General features: G+C 44.9%; 1 protein-coding gene across 2 annotated transcripts in view; it reads right to left on the bottom strand.

The window, feature by feature from the left end:
• RHBDL2 (rhomboid like 2) overlaps window positions 1–21850 on the bottom strand; it is a 49235-nt gene extending 27385 nt beyond the window's left edge. For both annotated transcript variants that reach the window (XM_044914484.1, XM_021684220.2), the window contains exon 1: window positions 21741–21850. The gene's annotated coding sequence lies outside the window, so the exon portion shown is untranslated. The remainder of the gene's footprint in view (window positions 1–21740) is intronic.
• Window positions 21851–22208: the final 358 nt, after the last annotated feature.

The raw sequence follows: 22208 nt of genomic DNA on the forward strand, positions 1-22208 counted from the left end.
TTGTAGTCCCATTTATAGATAAAAAACTGAGCTACACACCCTGCCCCCCTCAAAAGATTCAAACCTACACCTTCTCTAAATTGCCAGTGTCCTTTCTAAAATACCAGCATTGCCCATTCTGTAGCACACTTGAGTTAGGAAGGCCATTCCTTACTGGTTCTCCAGACACGAGGTCAATACCCTTCCTGAAACACATCTTCCCAGCAACTCTTGGACATCTGAAGCTCTTGGCAGAGTTCCTACTAATTTCCACATCAAGTATTTCCTTGAACTCAATCCTCAACATTCAATTATTCAAGCATTTATTCAGTAAATATCTACGGAACACCTACTATGTATCGGGCTACCATCCACCCCAAAGTGTTTACAACGTAATGGAAGAGACAGAGGTCAATTAAAATCATACAGATAATTATATCATTACACTGTGATAGAGGACACCAAGCAGGTGCATAAGACACCAAGGCAGCATGTCTGTAACAGTGAGGACTGATCCACATACTCTTTCCTTTCCCCGTGCCATGCCCTCTGCCATGTTCTAGCCTTCTCCTGTTGGTCTGGTTCTGTTATTTTTTACTCCTGGTTAAACTACTTAAATCATTCACATGTTTCTGTGGTCAAAGTTGGGGGGGGGGCTCAAAAATGAAGGGAAAAAAATAAAAATAATGTTGCAAAATAGTACATAGAGTAAAATCCAATTTTTGTAAAAAGTAATGTACTGATACACATACAGGAAGAAATGTGGAGAATTATCATTATCTGCATGGTGGGATTCACTAGATTTTTGCCCTCTATTGTGGAGCCTGAAGTGTAAACAATTTGGGGGGGGTTTCTTTGGGAAAAATAATATAAAATTAAAATTACAAAATATAAAAATTGCAAAAGTGGATACACAGCCTTTGAAGGAGCCCATGCAAGTGACAGACCTGAAGTTTAAGCTTTATTAGCTTCAGAGAAAATCCACCTCTGTTTATATTTGGTTTTTTTGTTTGTTTGTTTTTAAGTAATCTCTACATCTGATGTGGATCTTGAACTTACAACCCCAAGATCAAGAGTGATACACTCTGGGGCGCCTGGGTGGCTCAGATGGTTAAGCAACGGACTTCGGCTCGGGTCGTGATCTCCAGGTCCTGGGATCAAGCCCCACGTCGGGCTCCCGGCTCAGCAGGGAGTCTGCTTCTCCCTCTGCCTCTGTCTCTCCCCCTACTCATGCTCTCTCTCTGTCTCAAATGAATAAATAAAAAAAATATCTTTTAAGATTTTTATTTTATTTTATTTATTTATTTGAGAGAGAGAGAATGAGAGAGAACACATGAGAGGGGGTAGGGTCAGAGGGCAAAGCAGACTCCCTGCCAAGCAGGGAGCCCGATGCGGGACTCCATCCAGGGATTCCAGGATCATGACCTGAGCCGAGGGCAGTCGCTTAACCAACTGAGCCACCCAGGCGCCCAAAAATATCTTTAAAAAAAAAAAAGTGACACACTCTACCAACTGAGCCAGCCAGGCACCCTTATTTGATTTTTTTTAAGTATGTATTACTATTTTAATTTTTTAAAAAACTAATAAAGCCATATCTATGATACCTTTACCTGATCCTAACATCTCAACTACTGTACTATTTCTGCCCTCCACTTTGTGGCCCAATGTCTTGAAGGAGGAATCGATACCCTAACCAGCTAGTCATCTGCATGCCCCATTGAAACTGATCTCCTGAGTAATGCCGTTCAAACAAATCCACTTCCGGAGTGATGTGAGAGCACCACGTATGCACAGCACATATGCAGAGCACCCTTGGCATTTCAAAGCATATCTCCACTGCAAAATCTCACGTACTCCTCAGAATTATCTGAAGTAAGAAGAAGGCAATGATTATATTCCCAATTCTCATCTTCAACATTCCCAACAGACTTCCCTGTTGAAATCTCTTCCTCCGTCTTTCATCTCAACCATAATTCATTCACTGACTTCCTTCTCCTGCTCCCCAAGCACAGGCATCCCTTCGGCCTGCTTCAACAGAACTCTTATCTTGCAGCTGGACTTCTCTGACTCAGTGAAGAAGAGCTAGTGGCAAGGTCACTAGAGGACAAAAACACAGACCGGGGGCATGGCCTTGTCTTATTTTTCTCTGCAACCCCAGGCAATGGCTCTGGGCCTGGTATCATAAACAGAATAGTGGTTGCCAGGGGGTGGGGGGAATGGGGGAAAATGGGGAGTTGTGTATTTAATGAGTGCAAAGATTCAGTTTGGGAAGACAAAAAAGTTCTGGAGATGGATGGTAGTGAGAGTTTCACAACAACGTAATGTAGTTAATGCCACTGAGCTGTACACTTAAAAATGGTTAAAATGTGGGGCACCTGGGTGGCTCAGATGGTTAAGCATCTGCCTTCGGCTCAGGTCATGATCCCAGGGTCCTGGGATGGAGCCCCGCGTCGGGCTCCCTGCTCAGCGGGGAGCCTGCTTCTCCCTCTCCCTCTGCCTCTCTCCCTGCTCATGCTCTCTCTCTCTCTGTATCTCTGTGTCTCAGATGAATAAATAAAATCTTAAAAAAAAAATTTTTTTAAATGGTTAAAATGGTCAATTTTAAGTTCTGTATATTTCACACACACACACACAAACTAAATGATGCGAAACTTTCAAAGTCATTGTGAAGATTAGATCTAGTGTTTGTGTCACCAATATGTGCTTCACCAATGAGATCTTAGAATACTGATATTTTCAGCTTAGGTTAATGTATCTAAATTTCCTAAATGACCCCAAATAAAGTTTTTCACTGTAATTTTTTTAAAAAACATGATCCATGGCGCCAGATGACTGGGATTAGAACACAGCTCCACTACATGTCAGCTGTAAACGTAGGTAAGTCACTTAAATTCTCTGAGCCTCAAATTACATTTTTGTAAAATACACATAACATAAAATTTACCACCTTAACCATTTTAAAGTGTAAATTCAGTGGCATTAAGTACATGTACAATGTTAGGCAACCATCACCACTATTCGTTCAGGAACTTTTTCATTGCCTCAGACAAAAACCCCATACCCATTAAGCAATCTCTCTGTGGCCACCTCCCTCCAGCCCATGGCCACCACTAATCTGCTTTCTGTCTCTATGGATTTACTTATTCTGGATATTTCATGAAAATGGAATCATACGATATGAGGCCTTTTGAGTCTGGCTTCTCTCAGTAGTAGTAAGTCTTCCAGGTTCATCTGGGTTGTGGCCATATATCGGTACTTCGTTCCTTTTTTTTTTTTTTTTTTTTTTTAAGTACGTGCCACACCCAAATATGGGGTTTGAACTCACTACCCTGAGATCAAGCATCCTGAGGGGGAGGTGGCAATGGGTGAAATAGGTGATGGGCATTAAGGACGGCACTTGTTGTGATGAGCACCAGGTGTTGTATGTAAGTGATGAATCACTAAACTCTACACCTGAAACTAACATTACACTGTACGTTAACTAACTGGAATCGCATAAAAACTTGAAAAAGAAAAAAAAAGTCACCTGCTCCACTGACTGAGCCAGCCAGGCACCCCAGTATTTCATTCCTTTTTATGGCTAAATAATATTACATTGTATAGATATATAAACCCATTTTTTAAAACGTTTTATTTATTCACTTCAGAGATACATGGAGAGAAAGAGCAAGAGAGTGAGAGAGAGTAGAGCAGGGGGAGGAGCAGAGGGCGCCTGGGTGGCTCAGTTGGTTAAGGGGGAGGAGCAGAGGCCCAGGGACAAGCAGATTCCATGCTGAGCACAGAGCCCCACATGGGGCTCGATCCCAGGACCCTGAGATCATGACCTGAGCCAAAACCAAGAGTCAGATGCTCACCGACTGTGCCATCCAGGTGCCCCTATAAACACATTTTGTTTATCCATTCGTCTGTTGAAGGACATTTAGATTGTTTCCATCTTTGACTACTATGAATGGAGCTGCTATGAACACCCCTGTGCATTGTTTGAATTCCTGTTTTCAGTTATTTGGGGTATGTTCCTAGGAGTGGAATTGCTGAGCTATACAGTAATTCTATAATTTATTGGGAAACTCTCAGATTCCATTTTAAAATGGGGATAATTCAAAAAAATAAAAATAAAGTGGGGATAATAATAGAACTTATCTTATAGCATTGTTGGAAAGATTGTTCAAGGCAATGCATGTAAAGCACTTAGAATAGTATCTGGCACATAGTAAACACTCCATAATTGTTAGTTATTATTTGCTATAGATGGATGAGTGGGTGTGTGGATAGTTGGCTGGAAGGATGGAAAGACAAAAGGGATGGGGCTAAGTGTAGGGCCTATTTTCACACTGCAAGTTACTGGGAATCAACTATAGAATTTGTTTTTAAAAATAGTTCATTAGGCAGTTTCCACATTACAATAGATCATATTCAGTAAATTTAGGGAAGAAGAGAAATCCCCTTTTATATTACTTTTCCCCAGCAACTTTTCTGAGAAGAAAGTTCCCTCCCCTACATCTTCCACCCTCTCACTTACCCAACCTCCCTGGGTCAGACACTGAGTCTGTAGACCTAACTATTTCATTAATTTTCCTTGAATGATGTTGATTATTTCTAGATTCACAACTTCTCATAATTGGCAAAACAATGTGGATTTAAGATCTGTAGCTTTTAACAGCAAATATTCAAGCATTTTAAAAGTAAGTTCAGGGGCACCTGGGTGGCTCAGTGGGTTGAGCGTGCAACTCTTGGTTTAGGCTCAGGTCATGATCTCACTGTTCAGAGATCGAGCCCCATGTCAGGCTCTGCACTCAGGGAAGAATCTGCTTTTCCTTCTCCTCTGCTCCTCCATCCTCCACCCCCGCTCGCACTTTCTCTCTCTCTAAAATAAATAAATGAATAAAATCTTTAAAAATTAATAATAGTTCAAGGGCACCTGGTTAGCTCAGTCAGTACAGCATGCAACTATTAATGTCAAGGTTGTAAGTTTGAGCCCCATGTTGGGTGTAGAGATTACTTTTAAAAAAGTAAAATAAAATGTTTAAATAAATAAATAAAAAGTTCAGTTAGGGATGATTAACATTGTATTAATGAGTCCTACTGCAAATTCAAATACCATACACGATCACTTTATGAGGAAATGAAATTCTACATTGTTAATACAACTTTATAGCTAAAAAAGGAGCTAAAAAAAACTAAGGATTACATTTCCTCAAAATTTTTTCTCTAGATTTCAAATTTTCTAGAAATTTTACAGAGTCAAGCCCAGCATTTTAGGTAGTTTAGAGAAATGGATTTCCTGTGCTGCAAAGATATCTGACCCATTCGGCTTCGCCAAAACTCACTGCGGGTCTGCTTTCTTCCTTGGCGCACACAGCAAAGAGATCTGACCTGTAGTTCCAGCTACTTCAGACGCTAGCAACAGACGAAAATGTTGGTAGTGACTGCAGCATGTTGGTTTTACCTCTCTTCTCAATGACGGTCACACTCTGACTTCGAGCCCTGTCTGTGTGCCTCCGTGATCAAGTATCTCTCCGACATCTGCTGCTCAATGCTCACAGGTGTGCTTCCAGACTCTGGCATTCCCTGGCCCTCCCACTCCTGTTTATCTTCTGCTCCCACACCTGAATTCCTGAGCACAGTTCACCATCTTGGAAACATTGCTGATCAAACAATGAAAAAGATTATCCAAAAAAAAGAGAAAGAAAGAAAAGGATTATCCATACTCATGAGGCTGTGGGAAATAGGTGCAGTCTTTTTGGAAGGCAATTGGGCAGTACCCAGAAAATATGAAAAGCATATATCTTTCAATGGAATCACCCTACTCCTAGGAATCTATCCTGCAAATGTATTTGAGAAGTACACAAAGCTGTATTTCAAAGATGTTCAGTGCAGAACTACTTACAGTAGTGAAAAATTACAAAGAACCAGAATATACTTCAATAGGGTTGTTGTATTTTCTGAAAGTTCTAATTTTTTTTTTTTAAAGATTTTATTTATTTATTTGACAGAGAGCGACACAGCGAGAGAGGGAACACAAGCAGGGGGAGTGGGAGAGGGAGAAGCAGGCTTCCTGCCGAGCAGGGAGCCCGATGCGGGGGCCCGATCCCAGGACCCCGGGATCATGACCTGAGCCGAAGGCAGACGCTTAACGCCTGAGCCACCCAGGCTCCCCCTGACAGTTCTAATTCTTAGGTAGTTCTTCCTTATACTGTGCTGAAATCAGCTCACCAGCACCACTGCTCCTGGGTCCAAGGTTTTCCTCTCCAGGCTAATCTAAGGTTATAACCATTAATTCTGTCCTTGCATGGGTGTGTCCAGATACTCCATAGGCTCTACAGGTCAGAGTGGGGATAGAGTCTCTGGAAGCATACATCAGATTACCAGAATTTCTGAAGTCCCAATTAAATGAAGCAGGAATCTCAAAACAACTCAGCAATGATTACAACACATCATATAGTCTAACAGATATAAAAAGCATCTCAGCTATCAAATTATTCACTTGGTCACTCTCATCACTGTGTTACCTATGGAGTGGAATTATTTACTGCACTGACTGTGCTTTCCTACCCACTAAGCAAAGATCATCCGAGTTTCTTGGGCTTTCTTTAATGTTGGCTTGATGTTATGCCTCACCTCCTACCTTTTATCTTTAGCGGACGGCGGTCAACAATTTGTCGAAATCCATCTCTCTTTCTCTGTCTCTCTCACACACACATGCACACACACATACAGATCAAAACTGGGTGGCACTGCTGTGGAAAGTTCTCATCCTACTAGTATGGAACAATGAGGGTAGATTGTTAAAAAGGATGTTGGGGCGCCTGGGTGGCTCAGTTGTTAAGTGTCTGCCTTCTGCTCAGGTCATGATCCCAGAGTCCTGGGATCAAGCCCCGCATCGGGCTCCCTGCTCAGCGGGAAGCCTGCTTCTCTCCCTCTCCCACTCCCCCTGCTTGTGTTCCCTCTCTCGCTGTGCCTCTCTCTGTCAAATAAATAAATAAAATCTTTTTTTAAAAAATGATATTCCCCCTGTGAACCAAAAGCCAAAGACCTTCCCTTCATGGTTGGCAAGTTTCCTTTTTTATTTTTTTTTTCAAGTAGGCTCCACACCCAACATGGTGCTCAAATTCACGACCCTGAGATCAAGAGTCACATGCTCTACCAACTGAGCCAGCCAGACGCCCCGGGAAGTATTCTTAAGAGGAAAAGTGGAAAGAACTTCCCGACATCCTGACTTTATCTGGGATAAGCATTGCTCAGGTTATGAATCATGAAGCCATTGTGTTGGCCAAGGATTGGAAAGGGTGGAGCTGTGCTCATTTACCCAGAACACTCTTCTGCTTTAAAAAAAAAAAAATGTAGAAAGAAAGATTTCCATAAGGAGATTTATACAGGAGATCCTTGACAATGGCAAGGGATTTTTTCCAAAGACATTTCAGGAGCCTTAATATACCACATAGTGTCTCCCAAAATTATGTTATAAATTATAACCGTAAAGTTTTTAAGTGATTGCATTTCAGACCCTAAATAATTCTATAAATGCAGATGTAAACTTATTTATAAAGTTTTTTGTATGAGGAGTATTAATTAACTATGTTCAACACTTTGCACCCAAAGTCCCAAAGAAAAGAAAATAGAACCTCGGTTAGTTAATTGTGCCTCTTCATCTTTAAGTAAAGTTTAACCTCTCTCTCGAGGAGCAGTTTCTGCACTGGCTGAAGCACTCATTAAAACAACTTCCTGGGGCACCTGGGTGGCTCAGTCATTAAGCGTCTGCCTTCGGCTCAGGTCATGATCACAGGGTCCTGGGATTGAGCCCGCATCAGGCTCCCTGCTACGCGGGAAGCCTGCTTCTCCCTCTCCCACTCCCCCTGCTTGTGTTCCCTCTCTCTCTGTCTCTCTCTGTCAAATAAATAAATAAAATCTTAAAAAAAAAAAAACTTCCCAAAGCACTTTTCCTTTTATCTATGTGACACACATGGTAGCTCGCTTGGTATCAGAGATCCTAGGCACCGCTGAACCTGGCATTCCATGCCAAGTTTATCCGAAACTTCTATTTGTGGCCACAAAAAAAAAAGAGTCAGTTTCTCAAGCTTCTTCACTTTCTTCCCATTTCTATTTCTAGCACTATCAAGTGATTTATTTTTAGGAGTCTTCTCTACTCCTCCAACAAGAAACAAAGATTTTAGTCACTGCACGCAGGTTACCTACAGGCTGGAACTCGTAGAGAAGAGTGAAATCCCGTGAGATGTCCAAGTGGCATGGCAGTCCTGGCTCACTCACTAGGAAATGACTGGCTCCAGCAAAGTCATTCAATTCACATCCATTTACAAAGGGCCTTTGGGAGTAGCTAATGAAATGCAAAAACCGTAAGTGTTGAAGCTGCAAATGTCAAGGGCTCCCAGTGTCTTCTTTTGATAACACTTACATAATGGCCATTTGTCAGGGTTCTTGGGGAATTCTACATCTCATGAATCCTGGCGGGCAGCAAGGACCACTTCCCGCTACAGAAGGTAAAAATCCCCAGTCCTCTCGGTTCCAGGTCCCTAGGCAGCTAAGGCTCAGGTCGTGACTTTGGCTTCATCAATCAGCCGCACTGCACTGGCTTAGGATTCTTGAGGCTGGAGCTTGAAGACTGGCTAAGTTCTTTACAGCGGTGCACTATAAAGCAGCATATCCAGTGTGCACGCGGTTGGGGACAGGGTGGCATCGGGCACCCAAGGCCAGCTGTATCTTCCAAGCAGGCTGCTGAACTGAGCACACAGTGGCCATGGGGCCTGCTTCACCTACCTGGCCCTGCAACGTGGTTTTGGTGTAGATCTAGGTACCTGGTCTCCTTTCGTCTCAGCGTGTTTCCCAAACCTTGTTTCTGCAGCCGTCCAATGATTCTGTAACCTACCTGTGATACTGTGATATACTAAGATATATCTATTTGGTCTTCACCCCCAGTTCCTGGCACAGGAACTTCTATACAGCTTTTTATACAGAGCTCCTAAAACCCTTGTAATTTCCTGAGGGACAGGGGTGGGAGGAGCATCTTCTGTTATTCATATAAGCCCCTTTGAACCAGACCTGAGCTGGTGCTCCAAGGAAGCGACTCCCACAGGATGGGGGCTGGTTGCCTGAGGAAATAACCATGTGATTAGAGGGTTGGAACTTTCAGCCCCACCTCCGGCAAGAGAAGAAGGGCTAGAAATTGATTTTAATCAGCAAAGGTCAATAGCCAATCACACCTATGTAATGGAACCTCGATGAAGACTCTAAACAGAAGATGCAGAGAGCTTCCAGGTTGGTAAACACAGTGAGGCGCTGGGAGAATGAAACGCCTAGAGAGCGTGTGGAAGCTCTGCATCCTTTCCCATCCACCCTGCCCCATGCATCTCTTCCATTTGGCCGTTCTTGAGTTGTATCCTTTATATAAAAAAACAATAATAATAAGTAAAGCCCTCTCCTAAGTTCCGTGAGCTGTTCTAGCAAATTATTAAGCCCAAGGAGGGGGTCATAGGAACCGCAATTAATAGCCAGTTGATCAGAAGCCCAGACTCGCACCTGGCGTCTTAAGTGGGGAGCAGTCAGCGGGCACTGAGCCCTTAACCAGGGGGGTAGTTGGTGTCAGAATTGCTTGGCGTGAAAAACCCACATATCTGGCATCAGAAGTGTGAGCAGGAGTCGAGAAATCATTTTTCTTTCCCTACCCAATGTGTTTGCAATAAAACTCATTTACAGGAGTCATCAGCCAGAATCCGTTTCTGTCCCTTGCAGCCAAGAACCTAACTAGTAACACCTGAATACCCAAGAAACTCTTCTAAACTCTACCTGGGGTGTTCCTGTTGCAAGTTAAACTCATTTCTTGTTCTGCGTTAGGGAATCACAGTGTAAGGAGAGCATAGAACCAGGAGACCTGCTTTCTGGTCTAGACTCTGCCACTTCCTGGCTGTGTGAGCTGGGGCCAGTGGCTTCCACGCTCTGAGCCATGGTGCTCTCTCACCTGCACAGGGAAATGGACACGCTGCACCAGACCACGAATTCCCCAAACAAGTTCTGCCTTAGAATCCCCTCGAACGTTTGTTTTTTCAACATTTGTTTTTATACAGCTTCCTGGGCCCCACTCCTGAAAACACTAACTTAATAGATTTAGCAGATCTCTGACAAGTGACATGGAGGCAGCAATACCTTCGAGAACCACAAACTAAGGACTCCAGGGTCCACTCCTCTCACAAACTCTGGGATCTTCCAGTGGAGAGCAGAGATAGTTTTATTGCTGTATTCCTTCTGCCCAGAAAGTTCCTGGCACACAGGAGGTGTTTTCAGAAAATACTAGCATCTGCGTAAAGGGTAAACAAATTCTCTGCAACTTTTCTGTAAATCTAAAATTATTCCAAAATAAAAAAGTTTATTTAAAAGAATACTGGAGGGCGCCTGGGTGGCTCAGTTGGTTAAGCGACTGCCTTCGGCTCAGGTCATGATCCTGGAGTCCCGGGATCGAGTCCCACATCGGGCTCCCTGCTCAGCAGGGGGTCTGCTTCTCCCTCTGCCCTCTTCCCTCTCATGCTCTCTGTCTCTCATTCTCTCTCTCTCAAATAAATAAATAAAATCTTAAAAATAAATAAATAAATAAAATAAAAAATAAAAGAATACTGGAAGGAAGGAGAGGGGAATACTATCCAGACCACATCAACCAAGAGTCTTATATCACTTTATGTTGAAAAGTGCCTTCCACCACCCTTTTCCTCTACACCCTACCCCCTCACCCCATTATCATTCTGCCATCACTGAGCCATCAGAGGAGACAGGCAAAGCCACCATTCTGTAATGGCTACGAAAGGGCTTGTCACCTGACTTTGTGTTTGGCACTGTGAAGAACCAAGTTCTGCTCCCAGTATACCCCTTAATTTCACTGTGCCTCAGTTTCCTCGGCTGTAAAATAGACCCCCTTTCTCCCCTCAGTATCTTACAGAATTATTGTAAGAAGCAAATGAAATAATAAGAGTTGCCATAATTGTGAGCACTTACTAGGGGCACCTGGGTGGCTCAGTCAGTTAAGCGGCTGCCTTCGGCTCAGGTCATGATCCCAGGGTCCCGCATCGGGCTTTCTGCTCTTCAGGGAGTCTGCTTCTCCCTCTGCCCCTCCTCCTGCTCCTTCTCTCTTTCTCTCACTCACTCTCTCTCTCTCAAATAAATAAATAAATAAATCTTTAAAAAAAAAATAGGGGTGCCTGGGTGGCTCAGTCGGTTAAGTGTCTGCCTTCGGCTCAGGTCATGATCCCAGGGTCCTGGGATGGAGCCCCACATCGGGCTCCCTGCTCAGCGGGAAGCCTGCTTCTCCCTTTCCCACTCCCCCTGCTTGTGTTCCCTCTCTCACTGTGTCTCTCTCTGTCAAATAAATTTTAAAAAATTAAAATTAAAATTAAAATTAAAAAATTAAAAAAAATAGTGAGCCCTTACTACATGCCAGATTCTATGCTAAGCACTTGATGAGCATTCTCTTCATTAATGTTCACAACCACCTTATAAAACAGGATAATAACAAAAAATGAAAATAAAAAAATAAAATAAGATAATAACATCCCTATTGTATAGATAAGGAAACTCAGGCTTCCAAAGGATCTTGATCAAGATAATGTAGCCAGTGAGGGGAGGGCTGGGAGAGGAGCCCGGGGTGTCTCACTCCACAGACCTTGAGTGTTCCTCTGCCTTGTGATTTCTATGCACCATCCTTCCCTCTTCCCTAATCTGCTTCTTCCTCCAGCTGCCCAAACAGACCCGGACTAGAGCCCAGGAGTCTCCGAATGGGGGCTGTCGAAGCAGCAGGTCATCGGCCCAGAGTCTGGGGCTGGGAATCCCCAGCATTCCCACTGCTGCCACAGAGAGTCAAGATGGACACAGGCACCCAGGAAAGGAAAAGGACTTGCCTCTCTGAGAACCCAAACGTCTAAGTCAGGCTCACCTTCCCTCCTTCACCTCACCCAGGAGAGCACAGGCAAGGCCACCCACCTTAGGACAACTCCTCTTTGGCAGAAGAGACTTTGTATCATTAGTTTGTGCAGCTTTCCTAGCTGCATTCACATGAGTAGGTTTTAAATATCTGAATTGTTTCTTTAAACAGCTGGCCCCACCCATTCGTTGGTACCAGGCGGGCCCCTGCCAAGGCTGAGTCTAGCTTTCATGTGGCCTGGGAGCCCAGGAGGCTGGGCGGCAGGCTGTGCTGGGTGTACCCAATTTTTGCCCAGCTGGGCCTGGTGGGGAGGCTTTTGGTGGTGTTGCTAGGCAACCTGGGTAATTGGAGAGGCCACGGATTGGGCTTCTGGGCCACAGAGATTAACAGCCTCCTTCATCACACTGCAAACCATCATTATGCCCCATTCCAGAGGCCTGCAGCAATCTCTGTGGTTATAGACTGAAAGAGTACTTTTAGCTACAGAAATTAAGAACCAGCTTTTCAATATTATGGGTTTGTGGCTGAGGTGGTTTTCTTTTTGCTACATCTCTGAGAATACACTTGGAATAAATAAGCGAACGATTTAAAAACAAAAAAATGCCTTCACAAACCCCCTTTTCCAAAAGTTTTTCTTATTCCTAAAGCAAAGCAAATTTGCACTCTCTGTGAGGGCAACTAAGGTAGAGACACTGCTTCCTGAGGTCTGTGCATGCCCACGACATGTTAAAAGCTTCTTCCTTGGAATCCCACACAACTGGGGCTGTGGTTCAGGGTGGGGGGGCCAGGGCCTTGGTCCTGAGCAAGGCCTCTCAGCAGAATAATTTCTTTGCATCTCTCCCACTCAACAACAATCACACTACCCCCCTTCCCAGGCTCCAGCCACTTTCACTTATACTATTTCAATGGATCCTCCCTATGAGGATGACGTCATTACTAGGCCCATTCTATAGATGAACAACTAAAGCAAAAGAGGCACCCGTGATCGTATACCTACCTAATCACACCAAAGCTGAGACCCAAACCCATTTTTCTGAGGCTAGATGGGCTCTCCGCTATCCACACTGCTTCCCCCAGCGCTAAGAGAGGACATATAACTTTGTACCTTATTACAATATAAGTAATAGTAATAACAATACACACAGGCATAGAGACACAAGAACTTCATCTTGTGTCTCCTACTATCCTCCACACATCATCCTTGCTGACTGTGGTCAGGCTTCCAAAGCTGCCTCATGTACACTAAGGAATGTAGTCTGGAAGATTTCCCAGAGATGGACACCCTATTTAAGTAGGTTAACCAAGTCTACCAGAGTACAGAGCTGAAGGAAAACACTGACCCTGAGCCATCTCCGCCTTCATTCGAGGAGTTGACTCTGTTTGACAGCATTTCGATAGTACGCTGTCAGTCCCCTAAGTAAGGAGGCAGAAGCATTGCTCTCATTAGATATTTGTAGTTATTCTTCAAAAGGGCTTTCACCGCCTCTTCTACAATGTTTCTTGAATAGTGGTCCATCGATAGTGACCAACTGTGAGAGTTTGCACAGGACTAGGGATTTCTTGAGATGTGGGACTTGGGGTGCTAAAATCAGGACAGTCCCGGGCAAACTGAGGACAGTCACCTCTCATAGACCACCTACATCAAATGATCTGAGAAGACTGTAAAAAAATATTGACGTCTGGGCTCATGAGCCCAGCTCATCCACCAATGGCATCAGAGCCTCTGGAGCTAGGGCCTGAATACTGGTATATTTTAATGTGTAGCCCAGACTAAAAACCCCTACCCTAGAGATCTGGATTCAGAGGGTCTGGGCTGGGGTCTTGCCCAGGAATCTGCATGCCTTTTTGACAGCTCTTCAGCGGATTCGTATGTATACTGTGGTTTGATAAGCAATGAATTCTTATGTTATGTATGCATTCACTGGACAAGCATTCCCTGAATGTCTTCTATATGTTGGGCTCTGGAAACGTAAGAAAAAAACAAACAAAAAAAACCACCTCCTATTCCTAGGTCCTCCCTATCCGGTGAGGAATAAAGATCTATAAATTGTCCCAGCACAGTATACTATGGTTTAGATTTATAAGTGACTCAGCACCATCAGGGTGATTATGGTTAATCAGTTCCCAGAAGCTTCGTGTGACAGATTAAAGATGGAGTATATTATTTGCCATTCCTCCCACTAAGAGGTGGGGTTCGTTTCTCCTGCCCTTGAATCTGGGCTAGCCCTGTGACAGGTTTTGACCAGTAATATGTGGCAGAAGTAGTACATCCCAAGGCCAGGCCCTAAGAGATCTGCAGCCCCACTCTTGTTCTTCTTGGAAGCCTAAGACCATAAGAAGGTTGACTACTGGGGTGCCTGGCTGGCTCACTCAGTGGAGCATGCAACTCTTCATCTTGGGGTCATGAGTTCAAACCCCACATTGGGCGTAGAGCTTACTTTAAAAATATATAAATAAATAATAATTTAAAAAGAAGGTTGGAGGGCATGTGATGTAATGAGCACTGGGTATTATATAAGACCAATGATTACTGACCTCTACCTCTGAAACTAATAATACATGATATGTTAATTAATTGAATTTAAATTAAAAAAATAAAATTCTTGTGAAAGTCAAAAAAAAGAAAGTTGTGAAGTTGTGGAAAGAAAAAAATAAATAAAAAATTTAAAAATTTAAAAAGGTTGATTACCCTGAAGCCACCATGTTATGATGAAGCCCAATCTATTCATATGGAGAGAGAGGTCATGCGGAAGACCATGGGGGTGCCAGACCTATGCATAAGTAAGGCCTTTTTTTTCTTCTAAGATTTATTTATTTGAGAGAGAGAGACAATGTGTGCATGTGGGAGTAGGGGGAGGGGCAGAGGGAGAGGAGAGAATCTCCAAGTAGACACAGAGCTCACTCTAAGGACCCTCACTGAGATCATGACCTGAGCTGAAACCAAGAGTCCGACGCTCAACCAACTGAGCCACCCAGGCACCCCTAAGTGAAGCCTTCTTAGACCTTACAGCCCGGCTCATCCACCAACTGAAGACCACCAAGTCGGTGACCCCCAGCCAACCAACACCACACAGAGCAGAACTGCTCAGCTGGACTCTGCCCAGATTCCAGAGCAACAGAATGGCATCCCGTACCATTCTGCCTCCCATTGACATTGTTCATCTTGGTATCCCTCCATAGAGTAGACCGCTGGTGTCCTACCTGAAATATTCTCCATCTCGGTTTCTACTCCTGCCCCCCTCCAAAGCAAACAAACACAACCATAAATCAGAGTAGAGCAACTCTCTACTCAAAACCTCTCAATGGTTTCTCACTGTCTTCGAGATAAATACAGGATCCTTACCAGGGCTGGTAAGGTCCTGCATGACCTAGCTCCTGTCTTCTTTGTGGAATTTTACCACTCTCCCTGCAACATCTCTGTTCTTTCTTTTATATACAAATATATGTATCTTTTTATTGAAGTATAGCTGACATACAATATTATGTCTCAGGTGTATAATATACGACTTGACAATTATATACATTACAAAATGCTCACCACAATAGGTGTAGTTACCATCTATCACCATACGACATCATTATAGTGCTATTGACTATATTCCCTACGCTGTACTTTTCATCCCCGTGACTTATTTATTTTATAAGTGGAAGTTTAACCCCTCAATCCCCTTCACTTATTTCGCCTATCCCCTCATGCCCCCTCTCCTCTGGCAACCATCAGTTTCTTCTCTGTATTTATGAGTCTGTTTCTGTTTTTGTTTATCTGTTTATCCATTTGCTTTGTTTTTTAGATTCCACATATAAGTGAAATCATATGGTAGTTCTCTTTCTGTCTGATTTATTTCACTTAGCATAATACCCTCTAGGTCCATCCGTGTTGTTACAAATGGCAAGATTTCATTCTATTTTATGGCAGAGTAGTATTCCATTATATATATATCACATCTTCTTTACCCATTCATCTACTGATGGACACTTAGGTTGCTTCCATATCATAGCTATTGTAAATAATGCTACAATAAACATAGGGGTGCATACATCTATTTGAATTAGTGTTTTTTGTTTTCTTCAAGTAAATACCCAGAATTAGAATTACTGGATCATATGCTATTTTCATTTTTAATTTTTTAAGGAACCTCCATATTGTTTTCCACAGTTCTTCTTCCTATCCCAAGAATACCCCAAGCTCTCTCCTGCCTCAGGGTCTTTGCACTTGCTGTTCCGTTGACCTAAACCTCTCTCCTCCACCCCTCCCACACACTCTAACATATATACACAAGGCTACATCCTTCATAACAAAGAGCACCTCCCTAGGAAGTCTCCCCTGACCCACCCCTCTGCCCACCGCATATATTCTAGCACATTCCCTTGCTTATTTGCTCCCAGCACTTGTCACTATCTAAAAATATCGGATGTGTTTATTCGCTGTCTTTTCTACTAGAATATAAATTCCAGAAAAAGTAGAAAATGTGTAGTTTTTACTCCATTTGTAGGTGCTCAGTAAATGTTTACTGAATAAAGCATCAAGAAATGAAGAAGGTAGGGTGCCTGGGTGGCTCAGTTGGTTAAGCGACTGCCTTCAGCTCAGGTCATGATCCTGGAGTCCCTGGATCGAGTCCCACATCGGGCTCCCTGCTCAGCAGGGGGGTCTGCTTCTCCCTCTGACCCTCCTCCCTCTCATGTGCTCTCTCTCTCTCATTCTCTCTCTCTCGCAAATAAATAAATAAAATCTTAAAAAAAAAAAAGAAAGAAATGAAGAAGGTAGGAAGTATGGAGTAATAGAAATCATAGCATCAGAAATGCCTGATCTTGGGCACCTGGGTGGCTCAGTCATTAAGCGTCTGCCTTCGGCTCAGGTCATGATCCCAGAGTCCTGGGATCGAGTCCCACATCGGGCTCCCTGCTCAGCGGGAAGCCTGCTTCTCCCTCTCCCACTCCCCCTGCTTGTGTTCCTGCTCTCGCTGTCTCTCTCTGTGTCAAATAAATAAATAAAAATCTAAAAAAAAAAAAAAAAGAAATGCCTGATCTTGCTTCACTTCTGCCTCTGCTTACCCGTGGACAAGCCACTTCAGCTCACCTGATCAGGAGCCTCATCCCCAGCATGACACACATGGCCAGTGATGTGTATGAGCCATATGCGAGAAGTCTTCACATTGTTTGGCTCACGAATCCCCATTAGATTTTGAAAAAGCTATGACCCTCGCACACACTGTATGATAATGAATAAAATCTTTTTCACAAGTTAAAATCGGTTCCAAGACAGAATTTTCTGGCAAAGTCTTATTAGAAACATGCTTTAGATATGTTTTCATCTAAGCCTTGGAATTACAGATTTAGTTTGTTCAGTTTTTGGAAAATGTCTACCATGTAATCCAATTGTCAAAGCCAGTGCTCACTGTCCAACCAATTAGCCAAAGCAGAATAATTTTCTGCCTGTAAGAAAAATCCACCTTTATTTTTTTAAATTTCTATAAATGAGTTTATCTATATCCCCATGATAACCAGTTCAGGTCCCAATTAATTCTACAATACACAGATAAAGAGCTAAGGCACTTCAATTAAAGTAGAGTAGGATAATGGATAAGAGCACAAATTCTAGAGGGAAGGTTCTGGAGTTCAAGTCCTGATTCTGCCACTTAATAGTTCTGTGACCTTGGGCAGTCTATTAAACCTCTAGTTGCTGGGGTGCCTGGCTGGCCGAATTGGTAGAGTATGTGCTCTCAAATCTCAGGGTCATGAGTCTAAGACCCACACTGGGTGTATAGCTTACTTAAAAAATAATAATAAAGGGCACCTGGGTGGCTCAGTTGGTTAAGCGACTGCCTTCGGCTCAGGTCATGATCCTGGAGTCCCGGGATCGAGTCCCGCGTCAGGCTCCCTGCTCGGCAGGGAGTCTGCCTCTCTCTCTGACCCTCCCCCCTCTCATGTGCTCTCTCTCATTCTCTCTCTCTCAAATAAATAAATAAAATCTTAAAAAAAAAAAATAATAATAATAATAAAATAAAATGAAAAGTAAATTCTAAGAGTCTGCAGTAAGGTACCACCGCTTCAGTTTATCTTATCTGATCTCTCAGGGACAAAGCATTCTCCAGTTGTCCTTCTGGTTTTTATAGCCCCGAGCAATGCACCATAGAAAGATTCAGGACAAATCTAGCAGAGCTAGAGAAGGGAAATAATGAAAGCAGAGTTAGGGACTCCTGGCTGGCTCAGCAGTGGAGCATGCAACTCTTAACCGCAGGGTCTTGAGTTCAAGCTGCACATTGGGAATGAAGCCCACAAAGAAAGAAAGAGAGCAAGCGAGGAAGGAAGGAAGGAAGGAAGGAAGGAGTTCACAAGGAGAACTTAAAAGAATCCAGTCGGGGGCACCTGGGTGGCTCAGTTGGTTTTAAGTGTCCAACTCTTGATTTCAGCTCAGGTCTTTTTTTTTTTTAAGATTTTATTTATTTATTTGACAGAGAGAGACAAAACGAGAGAGGGAACATAAGCAGGGGGAGTGGGAGAGGGAGAAGCAGGCTTCCTGCTGAGCAGGGAGCCCGATGCGGGGCTCCATCCCAGGACCCTGATATCACGACCCAAGCGGAAGGCAGACACCCAATGACTGCACCACCCAGGCACCCCTCAGCTCAGGTCTTGATCTCAGCGTCATGAGTTCAAGTCCCACACTGAGCTCCATGCTGGCTGTGGAGCCTACTTAAAAATAATAATAATAAACAAAATCTAAAAAAAAATCCAGTCAGATTGCTTTCAGGAAGGAATACCTGTGGAATCTGAGGGCCTGGAAACTGATTCTCTGAAAGCTATCCATGTCCATATACCCCCAGTTCTATATTCAACACAAACTCCCGGGGCACATTCTGAGCCCAACATAATTCCTGGTGCCCCCCTGCCCCGCAACTCCATCTCTCTCCTTTATATAATAGAGCACAAATCAGCAAGCAGGATACCCCAGAATTTGCTCCAGATTATACAAATGTAAATCACTTGAAAAAAAAGAAAAGAATAGATTAGCAGTTACCCAGCATACAGCTGAGGACAAAGCACAGTAAATCAGGACACAAGGCAAGTTAGGAGGCCCTTCATGAACCATTATGAAGTCCTAAAAAGGAAGTCCTAACCCAGGTCCTAAAGAGGAAGGTTCATTTCCTCAGACAGAGAGGAACCCTGTCAGACCTAGAGATCTTGGTGCCATTTCCCTGACCCCCATGCATCAGCCACACTTCTGAAATACAAGTCAGATGGTGTCCTCATTTTGCTAAATCCCTCCAGTGGTTACCCAATACACTTGGTGAAAAATCTAGTTTCCTTAACAAGGCTCACGGCCTGAGGCCTGCCTATTTATCCTTCCTTCTTCCATAGACACTCTACACTTCAGCCGTACTGAGCCCCTAGCAATTCCAGCTCCAGCCCTCCACTAGGCCTTTTCATGAGCGTCTCTCTCCGCTAGAATAGCTTCCTTCTCCAATTTGTTCTCCTGGCAAACTTCTTTTCTTTTTTTTGGTAAGATTTTATTTATTTATTTGAGAGAGAGAGCAAACAGGGGAGGGGCAAGAGGAGAGGGAGAGAGAGAGAGAATCTCCAGAGACTCCATGCTAAGCATGGAGCCCAACGGAGGGCTCAATCCCACAACCCTCAGATCATGACCTGAGCAGAAACCAAGAGTTGAACACGGAATCTGACTGAGCCACCCAGGCGCCCCTCTCCTGGTAAACTTCTAACACCCGCTTCAAGACTGTCGTAAACATCTCCTCTGCAAAGCCTTACAAGCATCTTCCATGAGTCTGCCATTGGCTAGGCCCTGGATCCAGTAGAGAACAAGGCAGATATCGTGGAATTAAAATGCCCCTCATAGTTCCCTCTGCAGCCTCTGCTCCCGTCTAGGGTACCATCTCTTCTTTGTATTATCGCCATCTCCTCCACAAGGCTGTGTGGGTCTTGAGGATAGGACTTCTGTTTCATTCATCTACGAATCCCTATGAGGGAGCCCACAGAATGCATCAAAAAATGTTTGTTGGACCCACTTACTCACAAAGGATTCATCGAACATTCCTGTATCAGGGTCATACAAGGTGCTGGTTACACAACTGTGAACACACAGACAATGGTCCCTGCCCTCTTGACCAACAGAGCACTTGATTGAATGAATGATGGGTGAATAAGTGAATGAATTAATGAATCGGGAAGGAGTGTGCTCCTCCCCACAGGAATGAAGCAGCCCAGAGCAGGAGATATATAGAAGTGAGAAGCTGGTGTCTAGGAAGCTTTGTTCTTTCTGATACACAGGAACTGGAAAGACAGCAAGGAGTTGAACAAAGAGCATGGAGTCTAGGGTCTGACTCACACTTGAACTCTGGATCCATTGCTTACTAGCCATGTGACCTTAGGCAATCCCTTAGCCTTAGCCTGTTAGTATCTCCATTTCCTCATCTGTAAAATGGGGATAATAATATAACAGGGTTATGATTCAGTGATATAATGCATTTAAAAGCCCTTAGCCTGAGGCCAGGCAGAGTTGGTTTTAGGAACTGGTACTTCCCATCTCTTGCTCAGTGTGAGTGCAAATTCAGAAACACCACAGGAGAGCCTCCTGGGAACTTCATCTCCCTCCCCTGGAGTCCCAGCCCTGGTCGGGTGTTCTTACCTCAGACCCACGGAAGGCCCCTTCCCTTATCCAGCCCCACCCCCACCCCTTCTGAGCCTCCCTCTCCCTTCTCCTCCTCTCCCTTCCCTACCCATTCTGGGTTTACACTTTTGCCTAAGTGCTTTCAAGACCAGGCGCGGTCTTATAGATCGGGCGAGGTGGCGGGAGGAGGCGCGCGGCAGGATGCGCCGAAGAAGAAGGGAAAGAGTAAGAGCAGTGGTGTTTATTGAGGATGACACGCATCTCTCATATCATCTTCACAGCAACTCCACTTTACAGATGAGGAAACCGGGGCTCAGGAAGTAAACAGGACAGGTGGGATAGGAATCCAAGTGTCCGGACAACTCCAAGGTAATCTTACCCTAGGCCACACGGCCCACCAGCTTATAATTATTAAATGTGTGTGAAATAAAGGTCAGTTTCCCTATTCCCAGGAAGAGCAGAGATTGTGTGCCCCCTCCCCCAGAACGCAGGTTTACGCTCCAACAGTGAGGAATAATCAAGTGAATAATAAACGAATGAGTGAAATCCCTCAGATACCCGTACCAGGAAGGAGGAAACAACCGTGAGGGAGGCGCCTAGCAGGAAGAAGCCGAGAGAATGTCTTCCCTGGCTGTGGTCTCCAGTGAGGGGCAGGGGAGAGGTCGGCCAACCCAGGCGGGCTAGGAACTGGCTCAGCTGCAGGGGGGAGTGGGGGGCGGGGAAAGTTGGGGGACAAAGGTGGGGAGGGGTTTTGGTTATCGTGGAAAATGGGATGAAGGGCGAGAAGGCCAGGGATTGAGCAGGGCTGGGAAGGAGAACGGCATTACCTGGTCCCCCCACCATGTCCCTGGGGCAGAAGCCAGAGACAGCCCCCCACTCCTGACTCAGCTTGCTACTTTTTTTTTTAACGCTTATTTATTTATTTACGTAATCTCTACACCCAACCTAGGGCTCGAACTCACGACCCCCCAGATCAAGAGTCCCATGCTCCTTCGACTGAGCCAGCCAGACGCCCCTCAACATGCTACTTTTAAAATGTTGCAGGATCCCAAGCGGCCATCCTGAAGACTAGTCCGGAAGGGAGGATGCCAGGAGCGACCCAGGGCCGGCTGCTTCCCGCTCGAACCCCGGGACTCCGGCTTTTCTACCCGGGGGCGCTTCCTGCCCCGCCCCCTTCTCCCCAGGGAGGCCCGCCGTCGGCCGGTCCCAGCTCCCGCAGCTTACCTCGCGAGGCCCTCGTCGTCCCAGCCGGGATAGGCTGCCCGCCGCGCTCCAGGTTGCCCGGGCCAAGGGGCTGCTTCTGTTGCCCTGAAGTTCCCGCCCTGCCAGGAACTCCTCCGTCCCTCCCCAAACTAAAATCGTCCCAACAGGTTCCCAGGCGCCCGGCCCAGGGGGAGGGAGCCTGATGAAATCCCCTCCCCGCCTTGACACGCGGCCTGGGCCGGGCGAGGCAGCTCTGCGGTCTCACTCCTGGGCTGGCCTAGGATGAATGAGTCCTCCCCTCCGCCTGCCTGGGTCTGAGCCAGGGAGCCTGGGACAGTCTCTGATCTTTCTTTCTCTGTGGCCCCGGCACTGAACTCCATTCCTCCTCCAAGTCCTACCTTCCTGCCTATGTCTGAGTCTTCTTCCTTCCCCGCTCAGCGCCCTGGGGAAAGATCTCGGCAGGGTGGTCTCTGTCACTCTGCCTTTGGT

Source organism: Neomonachus schauinslandi, chromosome 4 (genome assembly GCF_002201575.2).
Source record: "Neomonachus schauinslandi chromosome 4, ASM220157v2, whole genome shotgun sequence".
Lineage (NCBI taxonomy): Eukaryota > Metazoa > Chordata > Mammalia > Carnivora > Phocidae > Neomonachus > Neomonachus schauinslandi.